Raw genomic sequence first — 23,536 nt, 5'->3', positions numbered from 1 at the left:
CTGTCCATCATTGTCTCTGATTGGGAACCATACTTAGGCAGCCCTTTTTTCCCTCCTTGAGTTGTGGGATCTTGTTTTTGTGCAGCTGCCTTTGAGCAGCCCCAGAGCGTCACGTTTCTTTCTGTTTTACCTGTTTGTTGTTTTGTTCGGTTTTTCTTCAATGAAATATGTGCAATTACCGGCACGCTGCGCCTTGGCTGATCTATGACAGGGAGTTTGAGGACAGTGAACGTGACAAACAGTCATGATGTTTTCATCTGATTGTCAAACAAATCACTTCAAAGGTCTCCTTTGTTAGGCTACCTTCCCACGGTCATCCACTCACAACATACAGTACATTCTGAAAGTAGTCAGACCCCTTCCCTTTTTCCACATTTTGTTACGTTACAGCCTTATTCTAAAATGGATTCAATTACTTTTTTTCCCTCATCAATCTACACAGAATACCCCATAATGACAAAACAAAAACAGGTATTTGCAAAAAAATATATATAATAATTTACTTCTCCCCAATTTCTTGATAGCCAATTGGTAGTTACAGTCTTGTCCCATCGCTGCAACTCTCGTACGGACTCGGGAGAGGCGAAGGTCGAGAGCCATGAGTCCTCTGAAACACGACCCTGCCAAGCCGCACTGTTTCTTGACACACTTCTCTCTTAACCCGAAAGCCATTCGCACCAACGTGTCGGAGGAAACATCGTACAACTGGCGACCGTGTCAGCGTGCATGATCCCGGCCCGCCACAGGAGTCGCTAAAGCGCGATGGGACAAGAACATCCCGGCCGGCCAAACCCTCCCCTAAGCCGGACGGTGCTGGGCCAATTGTGCACCGCCTCGTTGATCTCCCGGTCGCGGCCAGCTGCGACACAGTCCGGGATCGAACCCGGGTCTGTAGTGACGCCTCAAGCACTGCGGTGCAGTGTCTTAGACCGCTGCGCCACTCGGGAGGCGAAAACAGGTTTTTAGAAATGTTTGCGTTTTATGTGACCAATAAAAGTTTATTGGTCACATACACATGGTTAGCAGATGTTATTGCGAGTGTAGTGAAATGCTTGTAACAAGTTATAAAACATTACACTTGGACTTTTTAAAACAGGTAACACTGTACACTAAGATAGGGGTTGAACAAGGCAACATTACTGCATGGTGTCCCCTCAGTAGATGATCCATAGAGTAGATGACCCATGTGTTAGGGTAGATGGCCCACGTGTTAGGGTAGATGACCCACGTGTTAGGGTAGATGACCCATGCGTTAGGGTAGATGACCCACGTGTTAGGGTAGATGACCCACGTGTTAGGGTAGATGGCCCACGTGTTAGGGTAGATGACCCACGTGTTAGGGTAGATGACCCATGTGTTAGGGTAGATGACCCACGTGTTAGGGTAGATGATCCATGTGTTAGGGTATATGACCCATGGGGTAGATGACCCACGTGTTAGGGTAGATGATCCATAGGGAAGATGATCCATGTGTTAGGGTAGATGACCCATGTGTTAGGGTAGATGACCCACGTGTTAGGGTAGATGACCCATGTGTTAGGGTAGATGATCCACGTGTTAGGGTAGATGACCCATGTGTTAGGGTAGATGATCCATAGGGTAGATGACCCACCTGTTAGGGTAGATGACCCATGGGGTAGGTGACCCATGGGGTAGATGACCCATGTGTTAGGGTAGATGACCCACGTGTTAGGGTAGATGACCCATGTGTTAGGGTAGATGACCCATGGGGTAGATGACCCATGTGTTAGGGTAGATGATCCATAGGGTAGATGATCCATGTGTTAGGGTAGATGACCCATGGGGTAGATGACCCATGTGTTAGGGTAGATGACCCATGTGTTAGGGTAGATGACCCACGTGTTAGGGTAGATGACCCATGTGTTAGGGTAGATGACCCACGTGTTAGGGTAGATGACCCATGTGTTAGGGTAGATGATCCATAGGGAAGATGACCCACGTGTTAGGGTAGATGATCCATAGGGTAGATGATCCATGTGTTAGGGTAGATGACCCATGTGTTAGGGTAGATGACCCACGTGTTAGGGTAGATGACCCACGTGTTAGGGTAGATGACCCATGTGTTAGGGTAGATGACCCACGTGTGAGGGTAGATGACCCACGTGTTAGGGTAGATGACCCACATGTTAGGGTAGATGACCCACGTGTTAGGGTAGATGACCCACGTGTTAGGGTAGATGACCCACGTGTTAGGGTAGATGACCCACGTGTTAGCGTAGATGACCCACGTGTTAGGGTAGATGACCCACGTGTGAGGGTAGATGACCCACGTGTTAGGGTAGATGATCCATAGGGTAGATGATCCATGTGTTAGGGTAGATGACCCATGTGTTAGGGTAGATGACCCACGTGTTAGGGTAGATGACCCACGTGTTAGGGTAGATGACCCATGTGTTAGGGTAGATGACCCACGTGTGAGGGTAGATGACCCACGTGTTAGGGTAGATGACCCACGGTTAGGGTAGATGACCCACGTGTTAGGGTAGATGACCCACGTGTTAGGGTAGATGACCCACGTGTTAGGGTAGATGACCCACGTGTTAGGGTAGATGACCCACGTGTTAGGGTAGATGACCACGTGTTAGGGTAGATGACCCACGTGTTAGGGTGGATGACCCACGTGTTAGGGTAGATGACCCACGTGTTAGGGTAGATGACCCACGTGTTAGGGTAGATGGCCCACGTGTTAGGGTAGATGACCCACGTGTTAGGGTAGATGATCCATAGGGTAGATGACCCACGTGTTAGGGTAGATGACCCACGTGTTAGGGTAGATGACCCACGTGTTAGGGTAGATGACCCAAGTGTTAGGGTAGATGACCCACGTGTTAGGGTAGATGACCAAGTGTTAGGGTAGATGACCCACGTGTTAGGGTAGATGACCCACGTGTTAGGGTAGATGACCCAAGTGTTAGGGTAGATGACCCACGTGTTAGGGTAGATGACCCACGTGTTAGGGTAGATGACCCACGTGTTAGGGTAGATGACCCACGTGTTAGGGTAGATGACCCACGTGTTAGGGTAGATGACCCACGTGTTAGGGTAGATGACCCACGTGTTAGGGTAGATGACCCACGTGTTAGGGTAGATGACCCACGTGTTAGGGTAGATGACCCATGGGGTAGATGACCCACGTGTTAGGGTAGATGACCCACGTGTTAGGGTAGATGAACCCACGTGTTAGGGTAGAGGACCCCCGTGTTAGGGTAGATGACCCATGTGTTAGGGTAGATGACCCACGTGTTAGGGTAGATGACCCACGTGTTAGGGTAGATGACCCACGTGTTAGGGTAGATGACCCACGTGTTAGGGTAGATGACCCACGTGTTAGGGTAGATGACCCACGTGTTAGGGTAGATGACCCACGTGTTAGGGTAGATGACCCACGTGTTAGGGTAGATGACCCACGTGTGAGGGTAGATGACCCACGTGTTAGGGTAGATGACCCACGTGTTAGGGTAGATGACCCACGTGTTAGGGTAGATGACCCACGTGTTAGGGTAGATGACCCACGTGTTAGGGTAGATGACCCACGTGTTAGGGTAGATGACCCACGTGTTAGGGTAGATGACCCACGTGTTAGGGTACTGTACACCAATGGTTCCAAACCTTTGGCTGTTACGGTTCCACCAACTGAATTTGGCTGTTACGGTTCCACCAACTGAATTTGGCTGTTACGGTTCCACCAACTGAATGTTGCTCTGCCCGGAGTACCCCTGATGTACCCCCTCTTGTACATTTTACCAGTAACTGTGGTCTCATGAATCTTCTCAAGTACCCCCTGTGGATAGGCCGAGTCCCCCCAGGGGTCCTTGTACCCCTGGTTGGGAACCACTGCTTTAAGAGTTGAGAATAGGCCTCCGTCACTGTATATTCGGACATTGTTCTACTACCAGTGCTGTAATTGCCGCCTATGGCTCTGTGTGGCTCTGCGTGGCTCCACTGCCTCACTGCTTCAGACACTGATTCAACATGACGTTTACGTGCCTGAGCAGCAGAGCACAGTGATTGTCCGTCGCTTAAACCTGTCCCCCGTAGCAAGAAAGGGATGAGAGGATACAGGCCAAATGTTTCATTCATTTCCTCATTTTCCTCAAAAGAACTCTTAGAAGCACTAATGACGTTCTGTTCACTGGTCAAAAGAATCTAAGAACACAGAATGGAACGGTTGTGGTATTTTATTAGAATCCCCATTAGCTGTTACTAAAGCAGCAGCTACTCTTCCTGGGGTTCCACACAAAACATGAAACATGACATAATACAGAACATCAATAGACAAGGACACCTCTAGGACAGAACTACATAAGTTAAAGAAAAACGGCACATGAAGCATATCAATGCATACACACAAACTATCTAGGCTGTGTGTATGCCATATACTGTATCTATACCTATTTATATATGACTCTGGTGTGGGGTTACTAGGGGGTTCTGGTGTGGGGTTACTGGGGGGTTCTGGTGTGGGGTTACTGGGGGTTCTGGTGTGGGGATAATAGGGGGTTCTGGTGTGGGGTTACTAGGGGTTCTGGTGTGGGGTTACTAGGGGGTTCTGGTGTGGGGTTACTGGGGGGGTTCTGGTGTGGGGTTACTAGGGGGTTCTGGTGTGGGGTTACTAGGGGTTCTGGTGTGGGGTTATTGGGGGGTTACTGGGGGGGTTCTGGTGTGGGGTTACTGGGGGGTTCTGGTGTGGGGTTACTAGGGGTTCTGGTGTGGGGTTACTAGGGGGTTCTGGTGTGGGGTAACTGGGGGGGTTCTGGTGTGGGGTTACTGGGGGTTCTGGTGTGGGGATAATAGGGGGTTCTGGTGTGGGGTTACTAGGGGTTCTGGTGTGGGGTTACTAGGGGGTTCTGGTGTGGGGTTACTGGGGGGGTTCTGGTGTGGGGTTACTAGGGGGTTCTGGTGTGGGGTTACTAGGGGTTCTGGTGTGGGTTATTGGGGGGTTACTGGGGGGGTTCTGGTGTGGGGTTACTGGGGGGGTTCTGGTGTGGGGTTACAAGGGGTTCTGGTGTGGGGTTACTAGGGGTTCTGGTGTGGGGTTACTAGGGGTTCTGGTGTGGGGTAACTGGGGGGTTCTGGTGTGGGGTTACTAGGGGGTTCTGGTGTGGGGTAACTGGGGGGGTTCTGGTGTGGGGTTACTGGGGGGTTCTGGTGTGGGGTTACTAGGGGGTTCTGGTGTGGGGTTACTGGGGGGTTCTGGTGTGGGGTTACTGGGGGGTTCTGGTGTGGGGTTACTAGGGGTTCTGGTGTGGGGTTACTGGGGGTTCTGGTATGGGGTTCTGGGGGTTCTGGTGTGGGGTTACTGGGGGGGTTTTGGTGTGGGGTTACTAGGGGTTCTGGTGTGGGGTTATTGGGGGGTTACTGGGGGGGTTCTGGTGTGGGGTTACTGGGGGGGTTCTGGTGTGGGGTTACTAGGGGTTCTGGTGTGGGGTTACTGGGGGGTTCTGGTAGGGGGTTCTGGTGTGGGGTTACTAGGGGGTTATGGTAGGGGGTTCTGGTGTGGGGTTACTAGGGGGTTCTGGTAGGGGGTTCTGGTGTGGGGTTACTAGGGGGTTCTGGTAGGGGGGTTCTGGTGTGGGGTTACTAGGGGGTTACTGGGGGTGTTCTGGTGTGGGGTTACTGGGGAGGTCAGGGGTCATCCAATTTGAGCAGCAGCAGCTGAAAAATGAGCTCCTACAAATATTGAAATTTACATGGTTTTTAGAGTGAAGTACATCGGAAAAAATGAAAAGAAAACTGCAAGACTGAATAGGAGAAAAAACAAGCAACAAACAAAGAAGATAGGCTTTTGAAAAAAGTTACTATTTTTCATAAAATTGTAGTTATCTTAGCTAGCTGAATTGTTTACCAGTTGCTAAGCAGTTGCTAGGGACTCTTTTGGAAGAAGCTAGCTAGCTAACGAAGAATAACAAAGAATATCTAGTTAACAGAAGAAAAGAAAGAGAAAACCAGGACAGAAGAAAAAGGATATCAAAGTGAAACAGTTCTCTAAAGACACAAGAGACAATAATACAAGAAACAACACTTCTGTAGCTTGTCAACTATGTGTCTGTCTATCCCTGTTCTCTCCCCTCTGCACAGGCCATACAAACGCTTCACACCGCGTGGCCGCTGCCACTCTAACCTGGTGGTCCCAGCGCGCACGACCCACGTGGAGTTCCAGGTCTCCGGCAGCCTCTGGAACTGCCGGTCTGCGGCCAACAAGGCTGAGTTCATCTCAGCCTATGCTACCCTCCAGTCCCTAGACTTCCTGGTGCTGACGGAAACATGAATTACCACAGATAACACTGCTACTCCTACTGCTCTCTCCTCGTCTGACCACGTGTTCTCGCATACCCCTAGAGCATCAAGCCAGCGGGGTGGTGGCACTGGAATCCTCATCTCTCCCAAGTGGACATTCTCTCTTTCTCCCCTGACCCATCTGTCTATCTCCTCATTTGAATTCCATGCTGTCACAGTTACCAGCCCTTTCAAGCTTAACATCCTTATAATTTATCGCCCTCCAGGTTCCCTTGGAGAGTTCATCAATGAGCTTGACGCCTTGATAAGTTCCTTTCCTGAGGATGGCTCACCTCTCACAGTTCTGGGTGACTTTAACCTCCCCACATCTACCTTTGACTCATTCCTCTCTGCCTCCTTCTTTCCACTCCTCTCCTCTTTTGACCTCACCCTCTCACCTTCCCCCCTACTCACAAGGCAGGCAATACGCTTGACCTCATCTTTACTAGATGCTGTTCTTCCACTAATCTCATTGCAACTCCCCTCCAAATCTCCGACCACTACCTTGTATCCTTTTCCCTCTCGCTCTCATCCAACACTTCTCACTCTGCCCCTACTCGGATGGTATTGCACCGTCCCAACCTTCGCTCTCTCTCTCCCGCTACTCTCTCCTCTTCCATCCTATCATCTCTTCCCTCTGCTCAAACCTTCTCCAACCAATCTCCTGATTCTGCTTCCTCAACCCTCCTCTCCTCCCTATCTGCATCCTTTGATTTTCTCTGTCCCCTATCCTCCAGGCCGGCTCGGTCCTCCCCTCCTGCTCCGTGGCTCGACGACTCACTGCGAGTTCACAGAACAGGGCTCCGGGCAGCCGAGCGGAAATGGAGGAAAACTCGCCTCCCTGCGGACCTGGCATCCTTTCACTCCCTCCTCTCTACATTCTCCTCTTCTGTCTCTGCTGCTAAAGCCACTTTCTACCACTCTAAATTCCAAGCATCTGCCTCTAACCCTAGGAAGCTCTTTGCTACCTTCTCGTCCCTCCTGAATCCTCCTCCCCACCCCCCCCCCCCCCCCCTCCTCCCTCTCTGCGGATGACTTCGTCAACCATTTTGAAAAGAAGGTTGACGATATCCGATCCTCGTTTGCTAAGTCAAACGACACCGCTGGTCCTGCTCACACTGCCCTACCCTGTGCTTTGACCTCTTTCTCCCCTCTCTCTCCAGATGAAATCTCGCGTGCAGGACAACATCACTCCTCATCACGGCTGCGAGAGAGCAACGCAGAGCACCTACTGGGAAAAACTTCAAAACCTCATTTGTAGTCATGTATGTTTTCGTTACTTACGCACAATTGCCACGACAATGTAAATATATAGCGTACGTATATGTCATTCTGTTTATTCCATATTGTAATCATCACCTATTAGAGCTCACTTGGTCCAGTCTCCTGGTACGCCAGCACTGCTCTGGACACAGGCTACTGTATCACTTTAACTTGGCATCGATTGGACAAACATACGCACATTCTGACCCTCATTCAAAAATCAACACATGCGGTGATCCATGCTGAAAATGATGAGCCACTTTTTTTTTTTGGCATCGCATTGATTCAGAGTGTGTGTGTGTGTGTGTGTGTGTGTGTGTGTGTGTGTGTGTGTGTGTGTGTGTGTGTGTTGGTTCGCCCACGCTCACAATAAACACAGCTATATTTTTAGGGTTATTCGGCTGTCCCTATAGGATAACCTTTTTGGTTCCAGTTTTTTTTTTAAACGTTTTGTTTCCAGGTTGAACCCTTTTGGGTTCCATGTAGAACCCTCTGTGGAAAAGGACATGGAATACAAAAGGGTTCTTACCTGGAACCCAAAAGGGTTCTTACCTGGAACCAAAAGGGTTCTACCTGGAACCAAATTGGTTTCTTCAAAGGGTTCTCTTATGGGGACAGCCTGAAGAACCCTTTTAGGTTCCAGATGGCACCATTATTTAAATTAGGTAAGAGAATATCATGTTACCATTGGTGTATTAAAATGAGAGTTAAGGTGATGTCACCCTATCCCATGAATAATACATCCAAGTCTTTGACATGGGGGAGGGGACCAGTAACGTTATGATCAAACTTTATCAATGTAGAAGCAACAGTCATTTTTCATACTTTGGTCATATTTTGATCTGTTTTTAAAAAATATGTTTTTAATACAATCCAATTTCATGAAAAACATGAATTTGACTGTTCATGAAGTTTTAACATAGTAGACAGAAGATGAAACCATAATCAAAAGTAGACATTGTTTTCCTGCTCTGTGGGCAGTAGGCACAGTACACACTGTACGCCATAGACTACTTAAATCAAATCTAATGTTATTTTACTTCACTTAGCTACACTCTTTAAATAAGTATCTCCTTGTTGCCAACATCGGAGACGGCGTGTTTGCAGAGGGGCATGGTTTATATAGCTAGGTAGCTACTCTACTGGTGACAACATTTAACTGTAGGATGTCAGCAAATATAATTAAAAGTTTACCCTATTCATTTATGACAAAGATACTTATATGGTTTCTCCTTTCATCTGTGTCTGGTGTTAGCTAGTTACTGGCTAGCTAGGTCTTCATCTGTCTGGTGTTAGCTAGTTACTGGCTAGCTAGTTACTGGCTAGCTAGTTACTGGCTAGCTAGTTACTGGCTAGCTAGTTACTGGCTAGCCAGGTCTTCATCTGTCTGGTGTTAGCTAGTTACTGGCTAGCTAGGTCTTTATGTCTGGTGTTAGCTAGTTACTAGCTAGGTCTTCATCTGTCTGGTGTTAGCTAGTTACTGGTTAGCTAGGTCTTCATCTGTGTCTGGTGTTAGCTAGTTACTGGCTAGCTAGTTACTGGCTAGCTAGGTCTTTATCTGTGTCTTGTGTTAGCTAGTTACTGGCTAGCTAGTTACTGGTTAGCTAGGTCTTCATCTGTGTCTGGTGTTAGCTAGTTACTGGCTAGCCAGGTCTTCATCTGTGTCTGGTGTTAGCTAGTTACTGGCTAGCTAGGTCTTTATCTGTGTCTTGTGTTAGCTAGTTACTGGCTAGCTAGTTACTGGTTAGCTAGGTCTTCATCTGTCTGGTGTTAGCTAGTTACTGGCTAGCTCGGTCTTCATCTGTCTGGTATTAGCTAGTTACTGGCTAGCTAGGTCTTCATCTGTCTGGTGTTAGCTAGTTACTGGCTAGCTCGGTCTTCATCTGTCTGGTGTTAGCTAGTTACTGGCTAGCTAGGTCTTCAGCCAGCATGGAACAAAAGGTGGAGAAGGGTCGTTCAAAACTATGACGCAGTTGTCATGTCAACACATCCGTCAGTGCTGCTGTATCACAAGAGACATACCAAAACGTCATGTCAACACATCCGTCAGTGCTGCTGTATCACAAGAGACATACCAAAACAGGAGAAGTATACACATATATATAATTTATGCAATTTCAATGTTGTTTGAGTTCATTTTGTGTTTCACCAAATTAGCTTCAGATGATTTTACTGCAACCGAGTTGCTCGACCTCGGCGTTTTCAAGGCGAGCTCATGAATATAAGCTCCCCGCCCACTCAGCCTGTCTTTTCAAACTTCCTGGTAGTTAGCCGTGTACGTCTCTTTAACGTTTTCAAACAAATAGTTCCCATTATTTATACAGTCAGGACACATTGAGACTTCTACACATTATGCTCTGAATACTACAGTAAATCATAATAGTAACCGGATAATGAGACACGCAATACGAGTAGCCAATATCTACATCTAATCATATTTTATATGTGTGTACTCGGTTTTAACATCTTTCGAACAAATAGTTTCCAGTGTTTTCACAGAATACACACTAAGAGCAACATTGATTGGTTGACAACACACTGTACTCTGGCTATTACGGCTTCCAGATAATAACAGAACAACGAGCTCAACCTTCAATGTTTCTGCATTTTCTGTTCACTAAGTGATTCATCCCCTTTTTCTTATTTCTGCCAATTACAAAATAATATTGAGGCGTATTCAATACTGTACCGTAAGTAGCCAATGAAAGAAAAGGGGGCTATATGACATCATCATAAGGTTAGGTTACCGTGAGGCTAAAGGTGAATACGGCCCCATACTGAAATCCATCAAAGACATTTGCCCTTCTAATCCTGCCCCTTTTTATTTTATATTTTATTTATTTCACCTTTGTTTAACCAGGTAAGCTAGTTGAGAACAAGTTCTCATTTACAACTGAGACCTGGCCAAGATAAAGCAAAGTAGTGCGACTTTTGCCCCTTTGAAGAGGAGGATGACCGTGGCAGCTTTCCAATCTTTGGGGATCTCAGACGATATGAAAGAGAGGTTGAACAGGCTAGTAATAGGGGTTGCAACAATTTCAGGCGGATAATTTTAGAAAGAGATGGTCCAGATTGTCAAGCCCAGCTGATTTGTAGGGATACAGATTTTGCAGCTCTTTCAGAACATCAGCCAGGAGTCAGCCAGGAGTCAACCAAGTCCAACAAATATTCTACAATAGGTTACTCTACAGGTGTATTATTCTACAAAAAAAAGGATTGTGGGAAGAGACAGGGCAAAAGCTTGTTGAATCAAAGTTGTTTCCACATCATGTGATGACGTTGAATCAAAGTGGAAAACTGATTGGATTTGCAAAAAGTCATCAACGTAAGGGAATTTAGTCTTTTTTCCACCCAAATTCTTACCTAAATCCAATGACATGGAACCCTGGACTTGAACAGCCTTTATGACCAGGTCCACCTATACAAGGTGCCCACCTTCGCCTGAACCCTAAAGGACATCGCTCTCAAACGCAGCACCAACAATTCACACAGAGAGACAGACAGACAGACAGACAGACAGACAGACAGACAGACAGACAGACAGACAGACAGACAGACAGACAGACAGACAGACAGACAGAGAGAAAGTATCTGGCTGGGAAGAGGACACCAGATGATGACATCAGAGACGGAACCACGCAGGGAACCTCCCCTCCCCAAGGTGTCTCTTTCATCTCCAGCAGGAGACAGGGCCCGAGTCCCAAGAGGCACCCTATTCCCTATTCCCGGCCCTGGTGCACTATATAGGGAATAGGGTGCTATTTGGGAGGTAGACGAAAGATGATCAACAGCTCTGTTACATCACAACATCACTGATCTCCCATGATGCAACAGCTGGAACCTCAGGGAACTCTAACCAACTCACTTCCTGCTACACTTTAAATATTCATCAGTGCTTACTGGTGTTAGGTTCTAAATGAACCTAGTCAAACTCACGGACGATTAGTAAAGCTTAGACCGAGTTTATTCACCCATTGGGTCATACAGCTGCATATGACAAAGACATATTTCCACCAGTGGTAAAATATAGACCCCAATTTGGGGTGGAGTCTCCTCCTTCTCTCTAAACATTACATCTCTGTTGCTAGGCAGGAATTTAAGTGACGTGGGCAACAAACTGTTCCTTCTCCCTTAACCTGACCTGACCTGACCTCGGCCCCCTCCCTGTTCCTCACTAAACCACATCTGTTATCATTGTCTTTCCTTCACTCAGTACATTCCAAGCTAAACTACATCCACCATATACATCTCTCCTACAGATACCGATTCATTTCTGGTGTAGAAACCAGACTATGGCACCCCTCATGTCTCTAGATAATTGAGGATTAACAATATTTTACGTCTGAAGTGCCCATCAAGCCAATCCACACTGTTACACCTAGTGGCCAGTGTCACGGGTGACCTGGCTGGACTAACCCATAACCCCTATTCCATAACCCCTAACCCCTATTCCATAACCCATAACCCATAACCCCTATTCCATAACCCCTATTCCATAACCCATAACCCCTATTCCATAACCCCTATTCCATAACCCATAACCCCTATTCCATAACCCATAACCCCTATTCCATAACCCATAACCCCTATTCCATAACCCCTATTCCATAACCCCTATTCCATAACCCCTATTCCATAACCCATAACCCCTATTCCATAACCCATAACCCCTATTCCATAACCCATAACCCCTATTCCATAACCCATAACCCCTATTCCATAACCCCTAACCCCTATTCCATAACCCCTATTCCATAATCCCTACTGGGCTTGACAGCAGTAACCCCTAACCCCTAACCCCTAACCCCTAACCCTTACTGGGCTTGACAGCAGTAACCCCTAACCCCTAACCCCTAACCCCTAACCCTTACTGGGCTTGACAGCAGTAACCCCTAACCCCTAACCCCTAACCCCTAACCCCTACTGGGCTTGACAGCAGTAACCCCTAACCCCTAACCCCTAACCCCTAACCCCTACTGGGCTTGACAGCAGTAACCCCTAACCCCTAACCCCTAACCCCTACTGGGCTTGACAGCAGTAACCCTCTGTTCATCATCAGACCGTTCACCGTGACAGCATACCTACTGTTAGAGCTATACAGCAGGTTTCACTGGAAACATTTCAAGCTAGCTGTGGAGTGAGCTTAATGTACGTTCTGAACTCTGTTACACACACACACACACACACACACACACACACACACACACACACACACTGAAACACACCACGGCATCATCTGGACCTGCTAACTATCATCTCGGACCACCAGCTGAGAGCTGCTCATTTAAAGCCTGTGTGTGTGTGTGTGTGTGTGTGTTTCAGAGTGTGTGTGTGTGTGTGTGTGTTTGTGTGTGTGTGTGTGGAGTGCACAAGAATGTGGTACTACACACTGTACCATTTAGGATGCATACATTTCCCCTTGCTAACTACAGCACCTAGATGATGGCGATGATAGAGAGAGAGGCCAGTGGCATCAGGGGTGCAGTGTGTGTCTCTGTGTGTGTTTGTGTGTGTGTGTGTGTGTGTGTGTGTGTGTGTGTGTGTGTGTGTGTGTGTGTGTGTGTGTGTGTGTGTGTGTGTGTGTGTGTGATATAGTAACAACTCAAGCATTGCATCGTGGTCTCTGTCTTGTTAGAATCAGAAGCCTCGTCAGTTTCACATCTCAGTCGGCCGTGAAATTAAAATGAACGCCTCTAACACACACACACACACACACACACACACACACACACACACACACACACACCTGCTAAAGGTCTCAGCAAGGGGCCAGTCCATCTGATTGGTACCCTGTCATTTGATGGACAAAGAGATATTAAATATACACTGTGGTTACGTCCCAAATGTCACCCTATTCCCCAAATGGCACCCTATTCCCTATGTAGTGCACTACTTTTGACCATAGCCCTCATAGGGAATAGGGTGCCATTTGGGACGAACACTATGACGGTGCAATAGACATGCAGGCCAATCATCATCAATATAACAACCTGTTATTAAAAAATATATATATTTAACCTTTATTTAACCAGGAAGGGCTCATTGAGATTTAAAATCTATTTTTCAAGAGCATCCTGGCCAAGATAGGCAGCACCGAGTCATTACAAAAAAATTTACAGACAAACAACATGAAAAACCACGAGATAAACTCATGTTTTTCTGGGGGGAGAAGATGCAAACAGGTCTTATATTTCCTTCTACATGAACAGAATATTGAAGAAAAGTATATTTAAAGTGGGAATCTACATTATTACAGTCTTTACATTTAGTAATCCTTGAAACTGCTATTGAGGATGTTTCTAAGCCACAGAAACTTAGTCAACATGCTATTGAGGATGTTTCTAAGCCACAGAAACTTAGTCAACATGCTATTGAGGATGTTTCTAAGCCACAGAAACTTAATCAACATGCTATTGAGGATGTTTCTAAGCCACAGAAACTTAATCAACATGCTATTGAGGATGTTTCTAAGCCACAGAAAGTTAGTCAACATGCTATTGAGGATGTGTCTAAGCCACAGAAAGTTAGTCAACATGCTATTGAGGATGTGTCTAAGCCACAGAAAGTTAGTCAACATGCTATTGAGGATGTTTCTAAGCCACAGAAAGTTAGTCAACATGCTATTGAGGATGTTTCTAAGCCACAGAAAGTTAGTCAACATGCTATTGAGGATGTTTCTAAGCCACAGAAAGTTAGTCAACATGCTATTGAAGATGTGTCTAAGCCACAGTAAGTTTGTCAACATGCTATTGAGGATGTGTCTAAGCCACAGAAAGTTAGTCAACATGCTATTGAGGATGTTTCTAAACCACAGAAAGTTAGTCAACATGCTATTGAGGATGTTTCTAAACCACAGGAAGTCAGTCAACATGCTGACAGGGCCTCTCAACCAGCGGTTGTTGTAAAGGACCACCCAGTTGAGTGTGTGGAGTCCTTCTGCCTGCTGGATGTAATGATGTCAGCTGACCGGTCCTGAGACAAGCATGTCAGGTATATCATTAAAAAAAGTAGAAACCTGAGTTGGCCTCCCAACTGTAGTCTACTGTAGGTATACCTGACCTTCATCTGACCAATCATGGAGTAGTAGGGGAGAAAGCTTCGCCAGTAAGGCCCGGGCTTCCAAAGTGTGTCTCTCTCTCTAAGGACAAAAGCTGCGTTCAAGTACTACTCGGGAACTAGTAAACTTTGACATTTCCGACTTGCTAACTGGTTGTAGAAAAATTATCCAGTGTTTCCTACTTGGGAAGTATCAGAATCAACCAATAGGAAGCTGTACGCAAATAATTTACGTTCATTTTAACGTGGAGGTTCCTAGTTCCGACTACCACGCAAACGAGGCATTAGATTCGGACATGATGCTGCCACATCATCGGCACTCCCTACAACTCCCTCCCATCTCTGAAGAGCCTACGGGATAAAGCGACAGGCCAGGCCGTCATTGTAAATAACAAATATGTTATTGTTATTTATGTGTTAAAATAAACAGGGAAGACCTTAAAAAAAGCGCTCCTGCAACCACTATATACAGAGACTGTAGGATCTGTGAGGAGTTCAAAGCAACACCACTCTATTGCAACAAGCTACGCTACAAGACACCAGACATCCTTCTTGGCAAGAGTTCTCAACTAATCCTGCCGTAACTTCACCCCCGTCCAGGAACAGAGTTCTCAACTAATCCTGCCGTAACTTCACCCCCCGTCCAGGAACAGAGTTCTCAACTAATCCTGCCGTAACTTCACCCCCCTGTCCAGGAACAGAGTTCTCAACTAATCCTGCCGTAACTTCACCCCCGTCCAGGAACAGAGTTCTCAACTAATCCTGCCGTAACTTCACCCCCGTCCAGGAACAGAGTTGCCAACCCCGGATTTGTAGGTATCCTCCTTGTAAAGCAAAGCAGCCTCCATAGTAGGGTTGTGTGGTCAAAATGTATATCACAATATTGGTATGATTTTTTTACATTATGGTGGTATTTGACTGTATTTTATGTTTCTGCGAGTTTTCATCGCCCTAAGACGGCAACAAATGAATTCTACGTGGTTTGAATAGGTTTTTTATCCATTCTGGTTGTTTTATACATACCGGTATTTGTTAAAATATGATATATCACACAGCCCTACTCTACAGGGTTTACAAGGTATGTTGTTTACAATCCACAGCCCTGAGTAGTTCCTAGAAACACACAGTTACATTATCCATCTGTATTGATAGGTTGTTTACAATTGTTAAAGGATAATTCTCTTATCAACAATCCACAGCCCTGAGTAGTTCCTAGAAACACACAGTTACATTATCCATCCGTATTGCTAATTGATGAAGACCAGTGGAAACACCTAGACCCCTCTCTGACGATTGGTGAACATGATCACCACCTTGAAAAAGGTCAAAGGTCAAAAGATACTTTACTGCCACTGCAACCAAGGTTTGGTGGTGCTTGTTTAACGCTACAGCATGGTAGCTCTGAAGTGACGATTATAGATGTATGACTCAGCCTCACACAACAAACTTTCACCCCGCATTCATTTAAATGTACACGGTGGGTACATTCACGAATTCACAAAGTAGTGTCAAGCAGCTAGAATAGCATCACCACAATTCATAAATATTAAAATCCAATCATCCATAAAGTCCACAGTCCAGTTTAATACACCAGAAAATATAGAATGTTTAAAAACGGAAGAATCTTTGTAAATGATGTCATAAATAGAACTGGTGGAGTGATGTCACACATGCAGCTAAACAAAAACATATGGAAATGTCTGCTCTACCCAAAATTACAACCGACTGCAGCATTACCGCAAAAAAAAATAAAAAAAATGGAGGAGGCAAGTGGAAAGGGGAGAAGGTAAGGAACTTGTCTGTCGGTCTTGCAAAAACAAAACTGGTTAATGAAAATGTTGATACATAAAAATGGATACCAGTTTCATTTAAGGAACCAACAAATTGACAGCTATGAGGATTGGATTGCAAAATAGTTGGGAAGAGATTTTCGATGTACCGATTCCATGGCACATGGTTTATGAATTAATACACAAAACGAAACTGGATTCCGAGTGTTATATATATATATATATGGGGGATACAACCTTTCTCAACTCTGCCGATTTTGCTGTGAGGAGACAGAATCATTAGATCACTTGTTTTGGTACTGTTCATATGTAGCTTGTTTTTGGTCACAGGTCCAGGAATGGTTGAATTGCAAAATGTTCCTGTAGCTTACTCTGCAAATGGCACTGCTGGGTGATTTAAAAAGCCATACTCTTAGTAAAAATGTTTCACTTTAATTTACAATCTGTAGAAACTATGAGAATAGAAAGGTTCAGAACTTTTGTGAAACATCACAGCAAAGTTGAAAAATATATGGCACATAGAAATCCAATATGGATGGTGGTCAGAGATAGATGGGAGGGGTTGAGGGGAGCTGAAGGATGGGACTGGATGGTGTTCAGAGATAGATGGGAGGGGTTGAGGGGAGCTGAAGGATGGGACTGGGTGGTGGTCAGAGATAGATGGGAGGGGTTGAGTGGAGCTGAAGGATGGGACTGGATGGTGGTCAGAGATAGATGGGAGGGGTTGAGGGGAGCTGAAGGATGGGACTGGATGTTGGTCAGAGATAGATGGGAGGGGTTGAGGGGAGCTGAAGGATGGGACTGGGTGGTGGTCAGAGATAGATGGGAGGGGTTGAGGGGAGCTGAAGGATGGGACTGGATGGTGGTCAGAGATAGATGGGAGGGGTTGAGGGGAGCTGAAGGATGGGACTGGATGGTGGTCAGAGATAGATGGGAGGGGTTGAGGGGAGCTGAAGGATGGGACTAAAAACAAACAATAGAAAACTATTGTAAAATATGTAAATGTATCCAGTATGTTTAAACTGGAAATAGAAGCCTAAGTGTTATTGTCTATCAGTTTATTCCATTTAGGGAAGGGGTGGTAGGGTTAGGGGAAAATAATAAAGGAAAACATATTTACAAATATATTTTATACATATATTCACAAAAAAAAAAGGGGGGGATGGGGGGGCTAGTAAAGGTTCAATGTTCTGACTGCTGCTGGGAAAAAACGTTTTATCTAAACGTAGCGCCTACTATTTCCTTACTCTGAGAAACATACAAACACACACTGATAACACACCCACCCACCCACACACAAACTAATAACCCTAAAATGGGGGGGGGACTATGTACAAAAACTGCTATAATTCCTAAACGGTTCACCCAATATGGATACAAATACCCTCAAATTGAAGCTGACAGTCTGAACTAAAACCTCCTAGTCATTGTATCATTTCAAATCCAAAGTGCCGGAGTACACAGCCAAAATAACAAAACATTTGTCACTGTTCACAATACTTTTGGTGCTCACTGTATCACATAACCAGTCACAGAAACGAAGGGAGGCAGTGCAGGTAGTAACCTTTACACAACCTTTTGACCTTTTAACCCCATCGTTTTATGGAGTAGTACTGCCACAGTGACAATGTACTGGCTCCCGTAACTGGACTGTACTCTTCTAGTGACTGTAGACTCAATTGTGATTGGTTGTTTTATTCTCACTAAGTCAGTCATAGATAGGTAACCGGTAAAAACATGGGGAAATTGTTTCCTGTAGTAGGGTATTAGTCATTTAATTAGTTTCTTTGCCCTGCTGAACTCTTAGAGGTGAAGAGTTTTACTGGACTATAGCTGACCAGTTAGATACTGGGATGGGAGGAGTTTTACTGGACTATAACTGACCAATTAGATACTGGGAGGAGTTTTACTGGACTATAACTGACCAGTTAGATACTGGGAGGAGTTTTACTGGACTATAACTGACCAGTTAGATACTGGGAGGAGTTTTACTGGACTATAACTGACCAGTTAGATACTGGGAGGAGTTTTACTGGACTATAACTGACCAGTTAGATACTGGGATGGGAGGAGTTTTACTGGACTATAACTGACCAATTAGATACTGGGAGGGGAGGAGTTTTACTGGACTATAACTGACCAATTAGATACTGGGAGGAGTTTTACTGGACTATAACTGACCAGTTAGATACTGGGAGGAGTTTTACTGGACTATAACTGACCAGTTAGATACTGGGAGGAGTTTTACTGGACTATAACTGACCAGTTAGATACTGGGAGGAGTTTTACTGGACTATAACTGACCAGTTAGATACTGGGAGGAGTTTTACTGGACTATAACTGACCAGTTAGATACTGGGAGGGGAGGAGTTTTACTAGACTATAACTGACCAGTTAGATACTGGGAGGAGTTTTACTGGACTATAACTGACCAGTTAGATACTGGGAGGGGAGGAGTTTTACTGGACTATAACTGACCAGTTAGATACTGGGAGGAGTTTTACTGGACTATAACTGACCAGTTAGATACTGGGAGGAGTTTTACTGGACTATAACTGACCAGTTAGATACTGGGAGGGGAGGAGTTTTACTAGAATATAACTGACCAGTTAGATACTGGGATGGGAGGAGTTTTACTGGACTATAACTGACCAGTTAGATACTGGGAGGAGTTTTACTAGACTATAACTGACCAGTTAGATACTGGGAGGAGTTTTACTGGACTATAACTGACCAGTTAGATACTGGGAGGAGTTTTACTGGACTATAACTGACCAGTTAGATACTGGGAGGAGTTTTACTAGACTATAACGGACCAATTAGATACTGGGAGGAGTTTTACTGGACTATAACTGACCAGTTAGATACTGGGAGGGGAGGAGTTTTACTGGACTATAGCTGACCAGTTAGATACTGGGAGGGGAGGAGTTTTACTAGACTATAACTGACCAGTTAGATATTGGGAGGAGTTTTACTAGACTATAACTGACCAGTTAGATATTGGGAGGAGTTTTACTAGACTATAACTGACCAGTTAGATACTGGGATGGGAGGAGTTTTACTGGACTATAACTGACCAATTAGATATATAGAGGAGTTTTACTGGACTATAACTGACCAATTAGATACTGGGAGGAGTTTTACTGGACTATAACTGACCAATTAGATACTGGGAGGAGTTTTACTGGACTATAACTGACCAGTTAGATACTGGGAGGAGTTTTACTGGACTATAACTGACCAGTTAGATACTGGGAGGAGTTTTACTAGACTATAACTGACCAATTAGATACTGGGAGGAGTTTTACTGGACTATAACTGACCAGTTAGATACTGGGAGGGGAGGAGTTTTACTGGACTATAACTGACCAGTTAGATACTGGGATGGGAGGAGTTTTACTGGACTATAACTGACCAGTTAGATACTGGGAGGAGTTTTACTGGACTATAACTGACCAGTTAGATACTGGGAGGAGTTTTACTGGACTATAACTGACCAGTTAGATACTGGGAGGAGTTTTACTGGACTATAACTGACCAGTTAGATACTGGGAGGGGAGGAGTTTTACTGGACTATAGCTGACCAGTTAGATACTGGGAGGGGAGGAGTTTTACTAGACTATAACTGACCAGTTAGATATTGGGAGGAGTTTTACTAGACTATAACTGACCAGTTAGATACTGGGATGGGAGGAGTTTTACTGGACTATAACTGACCAATTAGATATATAGAGGAGTTTTACTGGACTATAACTGACCAATTAGATACTGGGAGGAGTTTTACTGGACTATAACTGACCAATTAGATACTGGGAGGAGTTTTACTGGACTATAACTGACCAGTTAGATACTGGGAGGAGTTTTACTGGACTATAACTGACCAGTTAGATACTGGGAGGGGAGGAGTTTTACTGGACTATAACTGACCAGTTAGATACTGGGATGGGAGGAGTTTTACTGGACTATAACTGACCAGTTAGATACTGGGAGGAGTTTTACTGGACTATAACTGACCAGTTAGATACTGGGAGGAGTTTTACTGGACTATAACTGACCAGTTAGATACTGGGAGGAGTTTTACTGGACTATAACTGACCAGTTAGATACTGGGAGGAGTTTTACTGGACTATAACTGACCAGTTAGATACTGGGAGGAGTTTTACTGGACTATAACTGACCAGTTAGATACTGGGAGGAGTTTTACTAGACTATAACTGACCAGTTAGATACTGGGAGGAGTTTTACTGGACTATAACTGACCAGTTAGATACTGGGAGGAGTTTTACTAGACTATAACTGACCAGTTAGATACTGGGAGGAGTTTTACTGGACTATAACTGACCAGTTAGATACTGGGAGGAGTTTTACTGGACTATAACTGACCAGTTAGATACTGGGAGGAGTTTTACTAGACTATAACTGACCAGTTAGATACTGGGAGGAGTTTTACTGGACTATAACTGACCAGTTAGATACTGGGAGGGCAGGAGTTTTACAGGACTATAACTGACCAGTTAGATACTGGGATGGGAGGAGTTTTACTGGACTATAACTGACCAATTAGATATATAGAGGAGTTTTACTGGACTATAACTGACCAATTAGATACTGGGAGGAGTTTTACTGGCCTATAACTGACCAGTTAGATACTGGGAGGAGTTTTACTAGACTATAGCTGACCAATCAGAAACTGGGATTGCCATTCTATTGTGTGATGCTCTAGCTTTCTGTTCCATACTGTACAGCAGCTGCCTGTCTCGCATACCAAAGTAACAACACATCTGATCTAGTTAAAGGGTAGGAAGCAGGAGTTTTTCCTCACCAATGTAACAACACAGTGTGGTCAAAGACTTAATAACATAGTTGTTGTTAGATCTGATTACCTATAAGTACAAACATAGTTATGTTTTTGGGGGTTGTTACATATTTATTAACTTATTTCCGGATAACTTCTAAACTACCCACAATGCACTATTTCTCAACGTCATATGGAGAATCTACTCTGTTAGTTAGCTCGAGGTGGCTAATGCTAGCCACTAGCCATGCAGATCGAGTGTTGGCAGTAGTGAGCTACAATCCACACCAATCACGAGGAGGTGGGATGTAAACAACAAATCACATGATCTCCGTGAAGTGTTTTTTAACCTTAGCTTAGTAGTAGAGCTACAGGTTCATGCCTGTGCTAGACTTGTTGGTGTTGTTCTCTGGCTTGCTACTTAGCTATGTCGACCGTGGTGGTTGTGTTAACTAACTTTAGCTGTCTGGCTTGCTGGCTAACATAACTGCTTTTTCCCGGTAACATTATCTATCTGGTTAGATGCTGTTATGTATTTCCAGAACTTTGGTTTATTCAGGGGTGTGTACTTAGTCCACATCCTGTACTCTCTGCTCGCCCACGACTGCACGGCCAAGCACGACTCCAACACCATCATTAGGTTTGCTGACAACACAACTCTGGTAGGCCTGATCACCGACAACGATGAGACAGCTCATAGGGAGGAAGTCAGAGACATGGCAGTGTGGTGCCTGGACAACAACCTCTCCCTCCATGTGAGCAAGACAAAAGAGATGATTGTGGACTACAGGAAAAGGAGGGTCAAACACACTCATATTAACATCGACAGAGCTGTAATGCAGTGGGTCAAGAGTTTCAAGTTCCTTGGTGTCCACATCGCCAACAAACTATCATGGTCCAAGCACACCAAGACAGTCGTGAAGAGGGCACGACAACACCTTTTCCCCCTCAGGAGACTGAAAAGATTTGGCATGGGCCCTCAGATCCTCAATAAGTTCTACAGCTGCACCATCGAGAGCATCCTGACGGGTTGCGTCACTGCCTGGTATGGCAATTGCTCGGCCTCCGACTGCAAGGCACTACAGAGGGTAGTGCGTACGGCCCAGTACATCACTGGGGCCAAGCTTCCTGCCATCCAGGACCTCTATACCAGGCGGTGTCAGAGGAAGGCCCTAAAAATGGTCAAAGACTCCAGTCACCCAAGTCACAGACTGTTCTCTCTTCTACCGCACGGAAAGAGGTACCGGACCGCCAAGTCTAGGTCCAAAAGGCTCCTTAACAGCTTCTACCCCCAAGCCATAAGACTGCTGAACAGCTTCTACCCCCAAGCCATAAGACTGCTGAACAGCTTCTACCCCCAAGCCATAAGACTGCTGAACAGCTTCTACCCCCCAAGCCATCAGACTGCTGAACAGCTTCTACCCCCAAGCCATCAGACTGCTGAACAGCTTCTACCCCCAAGCCATCAGACTGCTGAACAGCTTCTACCCCCAAGCCATCAGACTGCTGAACAGCTTCTACCCCCAAGCCATCAGACTGCTGAACAGCTTCTACCCCCCAAGCCATCAGACTGCTGAACAGCTTCTACCCCCCAAGCCATCAGACTGCTGAACAGCTTCTACCCCCAAGCCATCAGACTGCTGAACAGCTTCTACCCCCAAGCCATAAGACTGCTGAACAATTAATCAAATGGCCACCCTTTGTTTTTACACTGCTGCTACTCACTGTTTATTATCTACGCATAGAAACCTTACTTCTACCTACATGTACAAATTACCTCGACTAACCTGTACCCCCGCACATTGACTCTGTACCGGTACCCCCTGTATATAGCCTCCACATTGACTCAGTACCGTAATACCCTGTATATAGTCTCCACATTGACTCAGTACCGGTACCCCCTGTATATAGCCTCCACATTGACTCTGTACTAGTACCCCCTGTATATAGCCTCCACATTGACTCAGTACCGGTACCCCCTGTATATAGCCTCCACATTGACTCAGTACCGGTACCCCCTGTATATAGCCTCCACATTGACTCTGTACCGTAATACCCTGTATATAGTCTCCACATTGACTCAGTACCGGTACCCCCTGTATATAGCCTCCACATTGACTCTGTACCGGTACCCCCTGTATATAGCCTCCACATTGACTCTGTACCGTAACACCCTGTATATAGCCTCCACATTGACTCAGTACCGGTACCCCCTGTATATAGCCTCCACATTGACTCTGTACCGTAATACCCTGTATATAGTCTCCACATTGACTCAGTACCGGTACCCCCTGTATATAGCCTCCACATTGACTCTGTACCGGTACCCCCTGTA

The sequence above is a fragment of the Salmo trutta genome, chromosome 16, assembly GCF_901001165.1.
Source record: "Salmo trutta chromosome 16, fSalTru1.1, whole genome shotgun sequence".
NCBI lineage: Eukaryota > Metazoa > Chordata > Actinopteri > Salmoniformes > Salmonidae > Salmo > Salmo trutta.
The sequence above is the reverse complement of the archived record's forward strand: the minus strand, read 5'-3'. Positions refer to the sequence as shown.